The 16,701-nt window shown below is 35.7% G+C and overlaps 1 pseudogene; it reads left to right on the forward strand.

Annotated features, from left to right (window-relative positions):
• Positions 1–16,472: 16,472 nt before the first annotated feature.
• LOC113926628 overlaps positions 16,473–16,701 on the forward strand; it is a 52,763-nt pseudogene continuing 52,534 nt past the window's right edge.

Below are 16,701 nucleotides of genomic sequence, written 5' to 3' on the forward strand. Positions count from 1 at the left end.
CAGATCAGGAATCCTGCACAAAACAGCTATACTTGCTGGATGAAATACAGAAATAATCTCACTGAAAGCAGTGGAGAGGCGCTAAGACAATAAGAAATGAAGGGACTAAGCCTCTCAAAATAAAAGATCTTCAAGAAGTGAGCTGACTTTTGTAGTTACTTTTACTCTGGGCACATTCGATGATTCTCGGCATAGTCAGGAAGCTGAGAATCTGAGCTTTGCATCTGAGAGCATCATTGCTGAGGAAAGAAAGAACAAGCCAATATTTTGGAAGAGATTTTGGAAGCTTCAAACCATTGCCAATTTCAACCTAAAGACATTTGCAAAATTCTGGAGCTGCATGCAATAGGAGAATTAAAACCTAAGCAAAAAGCCTCTAAAATGCAGAGACGATCTTTCCTCAGGCTATTGTGAAAAACATTAGTTTGGGGCCTAGCAAGGGTAAGAGGCCCAAAAAAACACATTAAGGTATCAGCTGAAAAGGCCTAAGACCAAGAAGAAACCATAGGTAGACTGAACCTTACAAGGACTGCAAACTTAACATGGGGCAGTCCTTGAAGACACTAGGTAATCACCCATTATTTTTTTCAGATTGGAGAAGGTAGAGCAAACCATCTCTAGAGGAATAATACATGCAACTTTTCTAATTTTCAATGGATAATTTCTAAAATTTAGCCAAAGATAATTGAACATATGAAGGAAAAATATATGACTAAAATACAAGAGAAACATATATATTTTAAATATGAGAGATGATCCAGATTTTGGCATCAGTTGGCAAGTTGTTTAATTAATAACTACAGTTAACATATATATTTTTTTAAAGGGGAAAAATCTGGAGAAAGCAGATGAAAAGATGGGGAATTTTACTAGAAATTTTTGAATTAATAAAAATAATCATATGGTAACTTTATTAATAAGAAAAAATGGCTATAAATTTTTCAAAACTGACAGAAGACATCAACCCACAGTTTAAAGAAGCACTGAGAAGCCCCAGTAAAATACAAATAAAACCACATCTAGAAATATCATAGTAAAATTACTCAAAACAAAAGCCAAAGTGAAATCTTAAACCCAGTCAAAAGGGAAAAGACATACATACATATATATATCAAATATATATATCAACGTCAAGGAGAAATATTAAAACTGAAAACTAACTTCTCAAAAATGAACAAAAACAACAAAAATAATGGAAGCCAAATTAATTAATTAATTAACAAATTTAAATTATTGAAAGAACTGCCAACTAGAAAATTCTATATTGAGGAAAAAATCTTTCAAAATTAGATTTAAAGACATCTTCAAATGAACAAAAGCAAGAATTGTTTTTACCAAAATCACACTAAACATGTATTAAAATCAATCACTTAAACAGAAAATGAAAATACTGGAAGGAATGAAGAGCAACCAAAAATAAAAATACTTGAGTAACTACAAATGAGTATCAACTGCATATCAATTATCCAATATAACAATAGTAGTATCTTGCAGGGATAAAAATATATGTAGGATTAAAATGTTTATTAAAATAATGCTCAAGTAGGGCGCCTGGGTGGCTCAGTCGTTAAGCATCTGCCTTTGGCTCAGGTCAGGATCCCAGGGTCCTGGGATGGAGTCCAACATCGGGCTCCTTGCTCAGCGGGGAGTCCGATTCTCCCTCTTTCTCTGCCCCTGCTTGTGTACCCTCTCGCTGTGTCTCTCTCTGTTGAATAAATAAATTAAATGTTTAAAAATAAATAAATTAAAAAAATAAAATAAAATATGTTCAAGTAGGCATATAGGAGTTAAATTCTTCTAAAATTCTGTATTTATAGGTAGAGTTAAAAAAAATAAGTTATGTGTAACTTTGATACCAAAGCATGACAAGACCACCACAAGAAAGAAAAGTTATAGATCAATTTCTCTCATTAATATAATCATCAAAATCCTAAACAAAAGATTGCTAAATTGTATACAAAACATACCAATTTCTTTTTTTTTAAGTTTTTTTTATTCATTTATTTGACAGAGAGCATAAGTACACACAGGGGGAGGGGCAAGCAGAGGGAAAGGGCGAAGCAGACTCTCCACTGAGCAAGGAGCCTGATGTGGGCTAGATCTCAGGACCCCGGGATCATGACCTGAGCCGAAGGCAGACGCTTAACTGACCAAACCATGCAGGCGCCCCCCAATTTCTTTTTTTTAAGATTTATTTATTTATTTTAGAGAGAGAGAGAATGGGGGAAGGGGCAGAGGGAGACAGAGAATCCTGAAGCAGACTCCCCACTAAGCAGGGAGCCCAACATGGGGCTTGATCCCAGGAGGACCCTGAGATCATGACCTGAGCCAAAATCAAAAGTCGGCCACTTAACCGGAGGAGCCACCCAAGTGCCCTCAAATATATACCAATTTATTATCAGAGGTTTATACCACTAATGTAGGCTTATTTTATCATTGAAAAATTAATTAATGTGGGCACCTGGGTGGCTCAGTAGGTTAACCATCTCATTCTTGATTTCAGCTCAGGTCATGATCTCAGGGTCTGGGATCAAGCCCCACATCCAGTTCCTTGCTCATCAGGGAGTCTGTTGGTCTCCCTCTCCCTCTGCTCTTCCCCTTGCATGTGCTCTCTCTAACTCTCTCTCTCTCTCAAATAAGTAAATAAATCTTCAAAAAAATTAATTGATGGACTTAAACTGTTTCTGTTCTAACCTGTAAAGATCTTAAAGGTCACCATTCTGTCCTAACAATAAGCAAAAAATTAAACAATGTGAAAAGTCAACAACCGCTGCCCTCCAAATTGGAGACATAGGCAGATACAGAGAATCACAACTTAGTAGAGCAAAAATCTCCACAGGAACTAGTACCTGGATAGGACAATCTGAGAACTGTACTTAATGAATTATTGGAGATTGAATATGGAAAAGCCTGAGGAATTAATGTGCTAGAGGAACCCAGTTGTCCAGGCACAGAGAGATGGGGTTGGGAGAATATTTTTTTGAGAATTTTGCCTCTAAATGTTCTACCAGGTTCTCACATGTAGATCAGAAAAAAACCTCCTCTGGCTTTCAGCAAGGGTGGGGGGAGGGAGAAAGCAATTATTTTGGAACATGTAAAAGCATTCTGTTCCAATTCATAAGGCTTGCCTTCAAGAGATATTATTTTGTCAGAGTCTAAACTATGAGGTTTTATCAGAGTCCAATTGACCTGTGGTGAAGGAAATACTCTAGTATTTCTAGTCAACTCTAGTCCCCTCTAGCCATTCATACCACCAAGGGGGTGAAAATAGAACAAAACACAAAAGAGAGAGCAACGTGTGAAGTTCACAGTCCAGGAGCAAGGATTTACCAAAAGCCTGAGACCTAATCATAGGGCTACTGAGTGTTCCTCCTCCCTTACACCTCATCACTACATTACTGAAGGCCTACTTGCCACAATTCCTTTTTCCCAGCATGTCATGTCGGTCTTGCAACAAAACATTTCAAGGCATACTAACAGGCAAAAAACAAACAAACTAAAACAGTTTGAAAACAAAAAGCAAGCACCAGAATCAGACTCAGATATGGCAAAGAATTTAAAAACAATTATGAATAATATGTTAGAACACAAATGGATAAGGTAGCCAACATGCAAAACACTGGGGAGGGGGGCTACGTTATTTAGGAAGAGTGATAAAAATTTGCGGGCGCCTGGGTGGCTCAGATGGTTAAGCATCTGCCTTCGGCTCAGGTCGTGATCCCGGGGTCCTGGGATCGAGTCCCGCATCGAGTCCCGCATCGAGTCCCGCATCGAGTCCCTCATCGAGTCCCGCATCGAGTCCCGCATCGGGCTCCCTGCTAGGCGGGGAGCCTGCTTCTCCCTCTGCCTCTGCCTCTCTCTCTCTCTCTCTCTCTCTCTCTCTCATGAATAAATAAATAAAGTCTTAAAAAAATAAAATGACATTTTAGGGCGCCTGGGTGGCTCAGATGGTTAAGCATCTGCCTTCGGCTCAGGTCATGATCCCAGGGTCCTGGGATCGAGTCCCGCATCGGGCTCCCTGCTCCTTGGGAGCCTGCTTCTCCCTCTGCCTCTCTCTCTCTCTGTCTCTCATGAATAAATAAATAAAATCTTTAAAAAAAAAAAAGAAGAGTGATAAAAATTCTAAGGAACAATCAAAAAGAAATGCTAAAGATCAAAAACACTGTAACAGAAATAAAAAATGCTTCTTATGGGCTCATTAGTAGTTTGGAGACAGCTGAGGAAAGAATATTTGAGTTTGAGGATTTGTCAGTTAAAACTTCCAAAACTAAAAAACAAGAAGTAAAAAGTCTGAAAAAGTGAAACGGAACATCCAGGAATGTGGCAAAACCAGAGAAGATGTAATGTACATATAATGGCAATACCAGAAGAAGAAGGAAGAGGAACAGAAGAAACATTTAAGCAATAATGACCGAATTTTACTAAATTAATGTTGGACACCAAAACACAGTCCGGGAAGTTCAGAGAACAATGTGTACAATAAAAGCCAAAACAAAACAAACAAAACAAACAAAACAAAAACCAAAAAGAACCCTATTCCTATACACATCATATTCAAACTGAAGAAAATCAAAAATAAAGAAAAATATGATGCAAGAAGTCAGAGGTCCTGGTGAGGGTGGTAGAAATCACCTTACTTGTAGAGGAACAAAGACAAAAATCACCTGACTTGTCAGAAACCACGCAAGCAAGAGGAGAATAGAGTGGGATATTTATTTTTTTTAACTTTTTAAAAGATTTATTTATGTATTTGAGAGAGTGTGTGTGTGAGTAGGGGGAGGGGTAGAGGGGGAGGGAAAGAGAGAATCCTCAAGCAGATACCCTGCTGAGCGCAGAGCCCGACGTGGGGCTCCGTCCCATGACCCTGAGATCATGATCTGAACCAAGATCAACAGTTGGCCGCTTAACCGACTAAGCCACCCAGGCGCCCCGAGTGAGATGCTTAAAGTGTTGAGAGAAGAATACCCACCAGCTCACAATCTGTGTCTTGCCAAGTTATGTTCTAAAGGAGAAATAAAAAAGAAGGAGAAATAAAAAAGAAGGAGAAATAAAAATTTTTAAAAAAAATTTTTGAAGAAATTCATTGCCAGTAGACCTGTCTTGTAAGAAATGTTAAAAAGAAGTTCTTTAAAGACAAGGAAAATATATGGGTCAGAAATTTGGATCTACATAAGAAAAAAAGGAAGAACATTTCAATGACACTTTAAATGGTGCTATGGTCTTAAAGTTTGTGTCCCCCTAAATTTGTATGTTGAAATTCTAAACCACAAAGATGATGCTATTAGAAGGTGGAGTCTTTGGGAGGTCATGAGGGTGGAGGTTTATGAATGGGATTAGGGTTCTTTATTTTTTTAAGATTTTATTTATTTATTTGTCAGAGAGAGAGAGAGCACAAGTAGGGGGAGCAGCAGAAGGAGAGGGAGAAGCAGGCTTCCCCCTAAGCAGAGTCCAATGCGGGGCTCGATCTCAGGACCCTGAGATCATGACCTGAGCCGAAGGCAGACGCTTAACTGACTGAGCCACCCAGGCACCCTGAGAATTAGGGTTCTTATAAAAGAGGCCTCACAGAGATCCTTCGTCCCTTCCGCCATGTAAGGATATGATGATAAGTCTGTGACCTGGAAGCAGGGGTCTTGCTCAACCATGCTGGTACCCTGATCTCAAAATTCAAGCCTCCAGAACGATGAGACATAAATTTCTGTTTAAAAGCCACAGTCTGTGATATTTTGTTATAACAGCCTGAATCAACTAAGACAAACATCAGTGGTCTAAATACATCAATTAAAAGACAGATTGTCAGAATGGATCGAAGAACAGACTCAAACATAAATTGTCTAAAGAAACCTATTTTAAATATATAGACACATATATAAATTAAAAGTAAAGAGATGGAGAGAGATATGCCATCTTAACAATAATTTTTTATTTTTTTTATTTTTTTAAAGATTTTATTTATTTGTTTGAGAGATAGAATGAGAGAGAGAGAGAGAGAGAGAGCATGGGGGGGGGGGCGCAGAGGGAGAAGCAGACTCCCTGCTGAGCAGGGAGCCCGATGCAGGACTCGATCCTGGGACTCGAGGATCATGACCTGAGCCGAAGGCAGTTGCTTAACCAACTGAGCCATCCAGGCGCCCAACAATAATTTTTTAAAAGGTGGAGTAGGTATATTAATTTCAGACAGGACCAACTTAAGGACAAATAGTTATCAAAGATAAAGAGGGGCATTACATAATGATAAAGTGTTCAATTCTTCAGGAAGACATAAGCAATCTTAATGTGAACAAGCCTAACAACAGAGCAGTTAGTTTGCTGAGAGTTTTCTTTTTTATCTTTAAAGGGTATTAGATTTTGTCAAATACATTCTCTGCATCTATTAATATGATCATGTGATTTTTTTCTTAAAAAAATTAAATGAGAGATTAATCATGCAGCAATGAATTAAAAAAAGAAATTATATCAAATTGGTTAACTGTTATTAAATTGGATATGCAGAAATATTCAGATACATAGAAATCTCTGGTAAGCTTAAAATTTAGAAGAACATGTACAAAATATAAAAGAAAAGATATATATTGAAGGGCAGCCAAGGAGTAACAAAACTTTATAAGAAAAGATGAGAGGAAAATATACCCTAGTATAAGCTAACACCTGAGTAGAAAACATATTTAAGAAAACAAAGAAACAAACAAAAGACTTTGGCTTATGTTGGCAGTAAAAACAAAAAGAAAATAAAGGGAAAGTTGTATCTAAGTGAAATAGTATAATATTAACAGATGACAGTGAGAAAACAGAACTGTTCAACTTCTTTCTTCTCTGTCAAAGAAAATGATTTTAAAATTGAGAAGAGTTGAACAAAAATTGTTTGAGTGGACTGGAAAAACCCAAGATAATGACTCATACCTATATTCTGTGCATTTTCAGTTTCTTCCTTCTTGCAAAAGTGATGAATTACCAATAGCCATCCATCTTCTCTCGTCCTCTCCCCATTTTGACCAATGACACTCAGTTTTTGAGACAGTTGTCTAGCAAATTTATTGGAAGGTTTAAATTTGTTGAGGGAACAGGAGGAAACATTTTTATTTTCCTGAAACCCCGGCTTTCAAACACGTTTGATTTGCTCTCTTCCCTGTCCTAAGACAACATCTCAGAAAAATTCCCCAGCTTTCAAGTAATTCTCAGGAATTAAAACAGTTTGCCATGTCCACATTAAAAGTCCATTATAATGTTCAACTGAAGTTCCCACTTCTTCTCTCCCCACCCCACCCCCAGCTAGTGTCTGAGTCATGGCTTAGGGACCTCTTGTAAATAATGCATAATCCATCTTCTGCTATTTCTGATTCTTTCAGAATAGAATCAAGAGTCAGGAGAGGAAGCGTAGAGAGAAAAGGGCAGAAGACATGTGATGGGTGTTCTGTGGGACAAGTATTCACCTTTTATATCTTTCACAGAGTACACTTGTGGAACTCTTTTAGAAACCCCCAAGGAATTTTCATCGTTCATGATTCCATAATGAAGCCATGGACCTTTACGATCTGATGATCCCCTCGGCTCCTGCTTCCTGCATACACACTCTACAAGGCTTACTACTAGAATGCCACAGTCCAATAATACATCTTCTCAGGTACAATACCATTCAAGACGGCTTTGAACCACCTATCTTCTTCAGTAACCCCCTGATACAAGGGAAAACCATCGCATCCATGTCATACCAAACAAAGGAAGAGTAGTGTGCTCTCCTACTGCCTTATTATACCTCATAACCAAACCCTGTAAGCTGTAGCTTCAGCCTCCCACCTCTTCCGAGTTATGTAGTTGAGAGGCAAGCATCAGACTCTTCACATGCCTTCCAAACTCCAGGAACCACATGACAATTTCCCCTAAGAATTCTCATAGAATCCTACTCAAGCGCACTGCCCTAAGCTGGTCAGTTGCTTAGGGTAGTTTGGCAAACATCCATTGTGGGATGCATAATGCATCCCTTCCTATAGAAAACATCCCCCAATATTTATGAATGGTTTTCTTGAATTCTACTCATTTATCTTAAGGCGCCCACTCTACCTCACTCCACAGAGAGAAAATTATAAATCACAGAGCATTTTTTCCATGGGCCTACAACTACACTATCTCTATCACCCCTTCTATTTCTCCATTATTATCCTACATGGGCATGTAGTGGGCAGTGAGTTTGAGGGACACAGGACAGTATTTTAGTATCTTTTAAGATACTCTGGAGGAGAAAAAAGAAAGCCTGCCAGTTAAGTGCCGCCTTCTTCAGAATTTGAGGGTTCTTATTACTTGTTATCCTTAAAAAGAAGACAAATTCCATTCATCTTTTCATTGCTGTCTACATATCTAGTTTTGCATATACATATTTACATCTCTTTCAATAACAAGATGGGGATTGAATTTGTGGTACAAATTAAATAAACACAAAATTCACTTGAATACCCAATTATAGATTAAAATATGGAGAAATAGAGAGTCACTATAATTTGTTGGCAATTGGGTGGCTATTCTTGTTTATAGAAGTAGCTTCATTTTGGTGTAAGGTCCCTAATTTATAAGAATTTATTCAAAGGTTTAAACATTAGAGTTAGGCTTACCTTCAAACATTCATAAAAATTCCTGGATTCCAATGGCTCGTAACTTTAAACAAAATCCCTTTGGCTATTTTTAAGGCAGAGGCAAAGAACAGGAGCAATTTTCTAATTTTAAGTTCAACTTAAACTTACTGTGCTTCAATAATTCAGAAATCAATGAACTATAAAAACTGAAGATTTGCATGAGTTCAATTCCTTCCAGCTAAGATTAGTTCAGAAATTTAGGCAAGATATATTTTTTTAATTATTTGAAAGCAACATATTATGAAAATATTTATTTGGGATTTGTTTAGTATAAAATGGGTGATTAATTCCAAATATAGAATATAATGTTAAATAAAGCTTAGTTATTTTGTGTTATTGCATGATCGGAAAAATGTAGCATGTATATATTTAAGATATTATGATATAGAAAAGTTAGGATCTTTATCTTGAGCTATACAAAATCTTCTAAAAATGGACTAAATTATTAGCATAAAATGAGAGCATACTGATAGGTTTATTATATTGTAAACAAATATTTATGCTGAATTTATATTATACATTACATGTAAATATTTGAGTTCTCAGAATATTTTACATTCAACAAAGCATAAAATTTACATTTTGAAGAATATAACTTTAGAACATCACTCTCCAATAGAACCTTCCGCAATGAAGTGTGTCTGATATCTGCACTGTCCAATGCAACAGCTACTAGCCAGATATGGGTATTGACAATTCAAAGGAGGCCAGTACAAATGAATAACAGAATGTTTAGTTTTATTTACTTTTAATTAATTAAAAGATGATATAGACACGTGTCTAGTGGATCTCCTGTTGGACAGCTCAGATCCAGAATGAAATCAATCCTCCATATTCTCCTAACTTTTGAATCCTTAAAAATTATATTAACTACAATATTTGCAATCTCCATATAACAGGATATTAGGAAACTTCAAAGACTACTAATTCATTATTTTCAATATGGAATTTTGTGAAAACAGATTAATGCTATATATGAAAGTACAGCATATATCATTAATATCCCTAAAAATCCATCAATGCATATAGATTATTGGTATCAATCACTATGAAATAAGACTCTATCACTCCACACAATACATGGTCTTCAGATTTGTATAATTTTTATTTTTTTATTTGTTTTAAGATTTTATTTATTTATTTGACAGACAGAGAGAGACAGAGAGAGAGGGAACACAAGCAGGGGGAGTGGGAGAGGGAGAAGCAGGCTTCCTGCAGAGCAGGGAGCCCAATGCAGGGCTCGATCCCAGGACCCTGGGATCATGGTCTGAGCCAAAGGCAGACATGTAACCGATTGAGCCACCCAGGTGCCCTGGATTTGTATAATTTTTAAATAGAATTTACAAATCAGAAGATTATCATACAAATCTATTATTTCAAACTGCAAAAGTACAATCTTTTTTAGATATTTTTCATTTCCCCACTTCTACCTCCCCACCTCTATATAAATTTCTTTGTGGTGTTTTTATATGTCTATAGCTTATTAAATTAGGAAGATAGTAAGGTAGAACTTTTCTAAAATTTGGAACTGTAAACAGCTTGTTTCTTCCATGACACATGTGCTCTCTACAGGGGAACTTGTAATGCTGACTTGCAAAAGATTCCATAACCAATCTGTCCTTGGGACTCTCTACCTTGTTCTTATTTCCAAAGATGAATGTTTTCTGTACTTTGCCAAACACCAGGAAGACCGGATTCATTCAAGGCCAAATTATTTAAAAGAATATTTTGCACACTTCCTTTTAGGGACAAGATTTTTTGGTTTTCTTTTGTTTCTGTTTGATTGTGTTATATTCTATAGTGATTGCCAGAATAAAAATGGTATAAACTATTCTATAGTGATTTCCAGAATAAAAACTATAAAACTATAAAAGCAAATACGAATAGTATTTTAATTTTTTTTTTAATTTAATGGTGACATCAGGGAAGTGTGAAACAAAATGCAATCCATTCATTTTTTATTAGAGTTTATAGGATTATGGTCAGCATTAAATAAACTAAAATAAATTAAGCACTGGTAATAGTACATGACAGATACAATTACTACTAATCTTTTCATTTAAGGTAAAATTCTTATATAGCCACTAATAAATTTTATTCTGAGGGAAATATCAAAAATACAGATCTTCTCCACAATGTTGTACAGATAGTGCTTCAAAGAAGTAGTACTTTCCAGAAATACAAAATTTTGTTACAAAAAAATCTAAATAACAAAAATTAGTATTCTGTCTGTCATATCCTTGAATAATCTCAGTGAGCCTCCATCACTGGAGTCAGTGCTTTAAGCTATTTTTTCTAATAATGGAAATAGATTTGTCCCAGTCCACCCACATTCCCCTGCCCAGTCAATGTCATGCTTCTGTTAAGAGTGCTGACTAGTGTTCCAAGAGCATTCCCACCCCCAATAATAATTAACTACAGCGCCATGGTCAGTTGGCTAAAACATTTCAGTCCCTTTCTATCATTCAGTCCAGGTAAATCAGGAAATCATGACAGGTTTTTAAAATTCTGGTTATTTCTTTCAGTTTACAAGCTATGGATTGTTTTTTCATCTCCTTCATGAAACTCTTAATTATAGTAAAGAAATATATTGGCAGAGTAATATTTCTACTATATAAAATAAAATAATCTTGTAGTAATATTTTACACTACTTATTATCCAAACAAATTTTAAGAAAATACTAATTAAATGAGTAGGTTACAGTTTTAGAATGAATATATAAACATTCTTATACTATTTTCTATAGTATCTGAAAGTAGGGCATTAGTTCTTGAAAATAACACATTAACTAACAGTGAACTAATATTTTCAGAAAATCAACTGTTCAAGGACATCATGGTGAGATAAAATAATTTTTAAAAATTTTTATTTGCTTCAAGGACCTTAAAATCAAGGTGCTATTCAAAACAAACTCATAGAAAGCATTAACAATATTATGTCGTATGCAATAAGTACCAACTCTTTACTTCAGAGAGTAAGTACAGAAAGAGGTGGGACTTTATCTGGGTGATAAAAGAATCTGGCAACATGCATGGAAGGATAAAGTCATGGAAAATAATAGAATTACTATTTTGTAACAGGGAGGGTAACAAAGATGGCAAATTGGGCATACAATGCATACACACGCATTTTGCCAGGAAAGAGCATGTGTAAGAGAAGCACACTGGAGTTTTATTATGGGGAATCTTAAATACCAGTTCTAGGAATTATTGTAAGAAATGGGGAGACACTGAAATTTGAAGCTGGCATTATTCTGTATTGTTACTATCTTCAGGAAATTAATTAGGTTTACATACAGGACATATTTGAATAGGGAGAGGTAAAGCATGGTGGCAGTGGTGGTGGTAGTAGTCATAGTAACCACTGGATTTCACTATAAAGTTGTTATTTGACAAAGTTACTTTTACATATTTTATGTCATGTGATTGAAGCAAGACTGATAAAAGACTTCTTTAGAGTTGAGGCAATAGGAGCCTGAACGACAAGATAAATCGGCATTGTTTTAAAAGTAACTAACATAAACAAGGCATGGTAGTTAGGTGATGTGGGAGTAGGTGAGATACCAGTGATAGTGCTGGGGTGCTAAGAGAAATAGCAGAAAGTGAATCAGGAATTAGTTCGACAAAAAATCCTGTTAATTGTTTTCTAGGGTGTTGAGTTTGAAGTGACAGTAAAACATTAAAGTTCAAATACTCAGTAAGTAATGAAGACCTTGCAACCCCTTACATAATAGACCTCAAGGCCAGAGGTCAAAATAAGTAATTCTCTAAGAATATCTTTGAGGGGGGTGTAGAAAATTACTTTCAGGAAAGAAAGAATGAGAGAATTTGGAAAACCAGGAAAATGTAGTGTCACAGATATAATGAAACAAAAGACTCTTAAGCAAAGAGACATGATCAACTGGTCAAAATTTCCAAGATTGAAGAAGGCTTTTGGGTTGGGAAGAAGATTACTGACGATCTTCACGTGTAGACTTTCAGGTATCAGGATGCAGTAGAGATTAGGAAATGAAGGATGGTGAGAATATTGTGTCAGACAATATCAGAACAAAGGCAAGAAATGAGAAAGGAAAAATACAACCACTTTATGGAGCGAGAAGGTTCAAAGAGAAAGAGATAAGAGGAGAGATTCAATGTGCTAGAAATTTGGGAACAGACAGAGAAGCACAAGGTTCTACGTGGGCAGAGAACACAAATTCAAAACCAGAGGGAGGAAATGCCTTTTTGTAACCCACACATTCTTAATATAATCTCCTAATTAAAGCACATTAAAAGTAGAATACCAACCAAAATATTTTTATGGTAATTATTGTATACAATAATCATTAAGTCATTTTACTGATAGAACATGAACAATACGAAAAAAAGGAAAAAGTTGAGCTTCAACACTCCTGGAAAAGATTTTCTTTAATCATGAGTTGTACAGTCATTCCTATTTCCACATAGCATTATAGATCCCAAAAGTGGGCTCAGAGGGCAAGTACTCAAACCAGTGATAAAGAAAATCCAGTTCAAAGCATTCTCATATTACCAAGTCATATTTTTATACTTATATCCTGATTTTTACAGCTTATAAAATTGCCTTTTTCAGATAACACACATGAATGGAATTTATAGTGTTTTGTTCTTAATACAAACCATGCTTTCTGCTTTTACTAGTTCTATCCCACATTTGTTGCAATAGTCACTTCATTTCCTTCTTACCACATAAAGCAAAAAGGCCTTCTTGTGAGGAAGGATGGAAAGTACTTAACACTAGTAGAACAATAAAGTCCTATATATCTCAGAAAATAGAAGAATAGTGTTCCAGATAGCTTCTTTCACCTGCAGTAGTTTTGTGACTGTTAACTGCATAGTATCCATTTTACACTGTGTTCACACCAGTTTTGTGTCTGAGAAAACAGCACTGAGAATATTAATAACCCATTAAGATGGAAAACTCTGTTTAGAAACAATGAGGTGAGCTTTTACAAGTCAGTAAAATCAAGTTCACTGTTCCACAAGAAGGCTCAAATAATAGTCAAGGTTAAATTTACCCTCTAAACTTCCCTAGTATCAAAGTCCTTGGAGGATCATTTTTCTTAGTATCTTAGAGCAAACTGTCTATAAGCTACTCATTTATCTTATTGAGAAATAGCTTAGATATTGTTCTGGTATGAAAATACAGTTTTCAACTGGCCTTAATTTCAAGACAGTAAATATTTACACAAAAATGATATGTATTTTTCCCAACAAGGTGTAAATCACATAATATTGACTAGAAAATGCTGTTTACCTTTACCAACCAATGATCTGTCTACCTACTCATCCAAGAAACAAAAAGTCATTATGTCAATTCATCATCATCAGAAACAAAATTTTCCTATAGTATTGATATTACCGGTCACTTTTAGCTCTGGTCCCCAGCACAGCTTAAACAACAAATTTTTTCCCAGATTTAATTGAATATAAATACTGTGCTTTGAACTGGTGGCATCAGCAAAATATTGGCGCTGTAGGCCAACCTGTATTTCAGAGCTAAAAGCAATTCTGTATATTTCACTTACAGTATGATTGATGCAATAACTTTCAAGAATTACTCGGAAAATAAAGAGAAGTAATTATATTAAAGGCATTCTCAGTTATAAGACTTTACTTTTCAGCCTGAAAGAATTTTGTCTATACTAATGTCCTGTGGCTAAATCCCAGTTTCAATTCAATTAAGAGACCATTAGTGTTCATCAAAATGATTTAAAAGTATTGGATGGACAGTACTTGTGCATACCATAGGTGCTAAATAAACATTAAATAGTGGAAAAGAAATTTCAAAATGTGGTCACTTTCCTAGCCTAATCAAATCAAATTTCCCTTTCATTTAATGCAACAGATAGTGGTCCTTGCAGAGTAGGAACAATTAATAGTATCTAATAAAATTATACACAGCACACGTTTTAGATACAACTTTAGATAAAATAGGTAAGTTTAGATAAAACATATTTTCTAAAAAATAGAATACAATTTTATTCAGTTAATTTTGACGAGGCATTTTTTGTTCATTTAGTGTGAAATTACTGGTGAGGAAACAAACAACATAAGAATGTAAACTCCTATGAAGTAAGCCTGTATAAAACATACTTGCATCCCATTATAAATTACAACTGACTACATAGTTAAGAAACACCCTTTGACATACAGATTTTCTGTTGATATAGTTTGAACGATATTCATTAAACACAAAAATGTCAAATGAATATATCTGGGGTAATATAATATATCATCTTTGTGCTAAGGCATATAGCCCAAGAAATAAAAATCAATAAATGCAAGTAAAATCAAATCTCTACTCATAAGGCATAGTGATAGATACCATAGATCCTCTATTCTTATTTCTTAGCCTTTCCATATATTGGTAGTACCTACTTTTCCCCAAAACTTTAATTTTAATTTTATTTAATTTTATTTCTCATTCTCAGCAACCAATCCAAAGCTTTGTAAAAAAAAACGAATTTTTGAGGACTTCTCTTTCTCTTCCTGCCCTCCTTTTATGTCTATCTTGTCCTTTTTCCAAAGTCCATTTCACCCTTGAAGTACAGATCAACCATTCCTCCCTCTCCAGTTGTCCCTCTCTGTTCTCTGTTCTTCTCTTCTTTTTCTTCCCCATCCCTCTTTCTCCCTTTCAATATCTCTTCTCATGAATCAGACTCTCAGAAACAGATCTGTCAGTTGCACAATTCTTCACTGAGAGCGAGAGAGAAGAAGATCATTTCTTCAGGCAAAGACAGATTTGCCTTAAGAGGGTAAGGAATGTTGGTGGTGGGGTTGGAATGTCTGTGGATATTCTCTTGTTAAATGTTTTTGTCCTTGTTATTAAAAAACAAACAAACAAAAAACAAACGCAAATTGTCAAAGATCTTATATGGACATGTCTCAGTCCACCTTCAAGTTTCAAAATTTAGGCTAGAAAAAAGAATGATACTGATATTCAGAGTTTAACACCATGCTTTACATCTCAAACAATTTCCCAATTCAAATATAAGTAAAAGCCCATTAGACATTGTGAAGTCAATAACCTCTCTCTCCATGGACGTTCTATTTAAAGACTGAAACGGATCCATTTAAGTCATGAAGATTACTGTACCCATCTCCAGTCTAGGCACCTAATGACAATGCCTTCCATGGATAAACTCTATCTTGACTTACGAAAAGAAGGCATAGAAAAAAAAAAAAAAAATCCAGTTCTACTTACCTGTTGTGCCAGAAAAGAGAAACTATGGTCAGTTATAATACTTTAAACTGTAGTATACTTTTCAGTTTCCAAAACCTATTCATTTACAGTATTGCGTTTGACCCACAGCACTCTGTGAGTTAGCTATTATTATTTCAATTTCATAGACGTAGTAACTCGAGCCCCGAGAGGTTAAATGACTTGCCCAAGTTCAGATAGTAAGTGACAACAGAACTTGGAACCTGTGACTTCTAAAATTGGCTCCAAAGATATCTTTTCATTTTCACAGACAAAAACTAAGTCTAAAATTTATTATGTGGATAATGGGTTATTCATTGCCTTTTGTGTTTTCTCACAAGGAAGAGACACCAGGACAGAGACACTCGACATGTCGAAAGTGATGTAGGGTAGAGATCAAGCAAGCTGGTTGGACTCTTGCGCCTCTATATTTCCCTATATGGTGCCTTATGAATACTATATGCCTTCTGCCACAATAGCCCTTACACCTTGAATCCTTTTAACAAATCATAAAAGATACAATGATTGAGTCTCTATAACCATAGCAAATTGAATGCAAAGCAAAACCTTTTTTTTTTTTTCTTTTCATCCAATTTGCCAGGAGTCATCCTATGATCACACACGCAATGGGAATCGCGGTTGTGTCTCTGATTGAGGTTACAGCCACATGGATGAGTGGCAGTAGGGCCAAAACCCGCATGGCCGCATTAACAGTTACTCTATTGCTGCGCTCTGAACACAGAGGCTGCCTAGTAAGTGGCTGCCTGACTGAAGCATGAAATGAACACAAGAAAGTAGCTTCTGAAGCCTGCCTACTTTGGCCTCTGGGCCTACTGAGGGAAGTTCCTTGAGATA

Source organism: Zalophus californianus, chromosome 4 (genome assembly GCF_009762305.2).
Source record: "Zalophus californianus isolate mZalCal1 chromosome 4, mZalCal1.pri.v2, whole genome shotgun sequence".
NCBI classification, from domain to species: Eukaryota; Metazoa; Chordata; class Mammalia; order Carnivora; family Otariidae; genus Zalophus; species Zalophus californianus.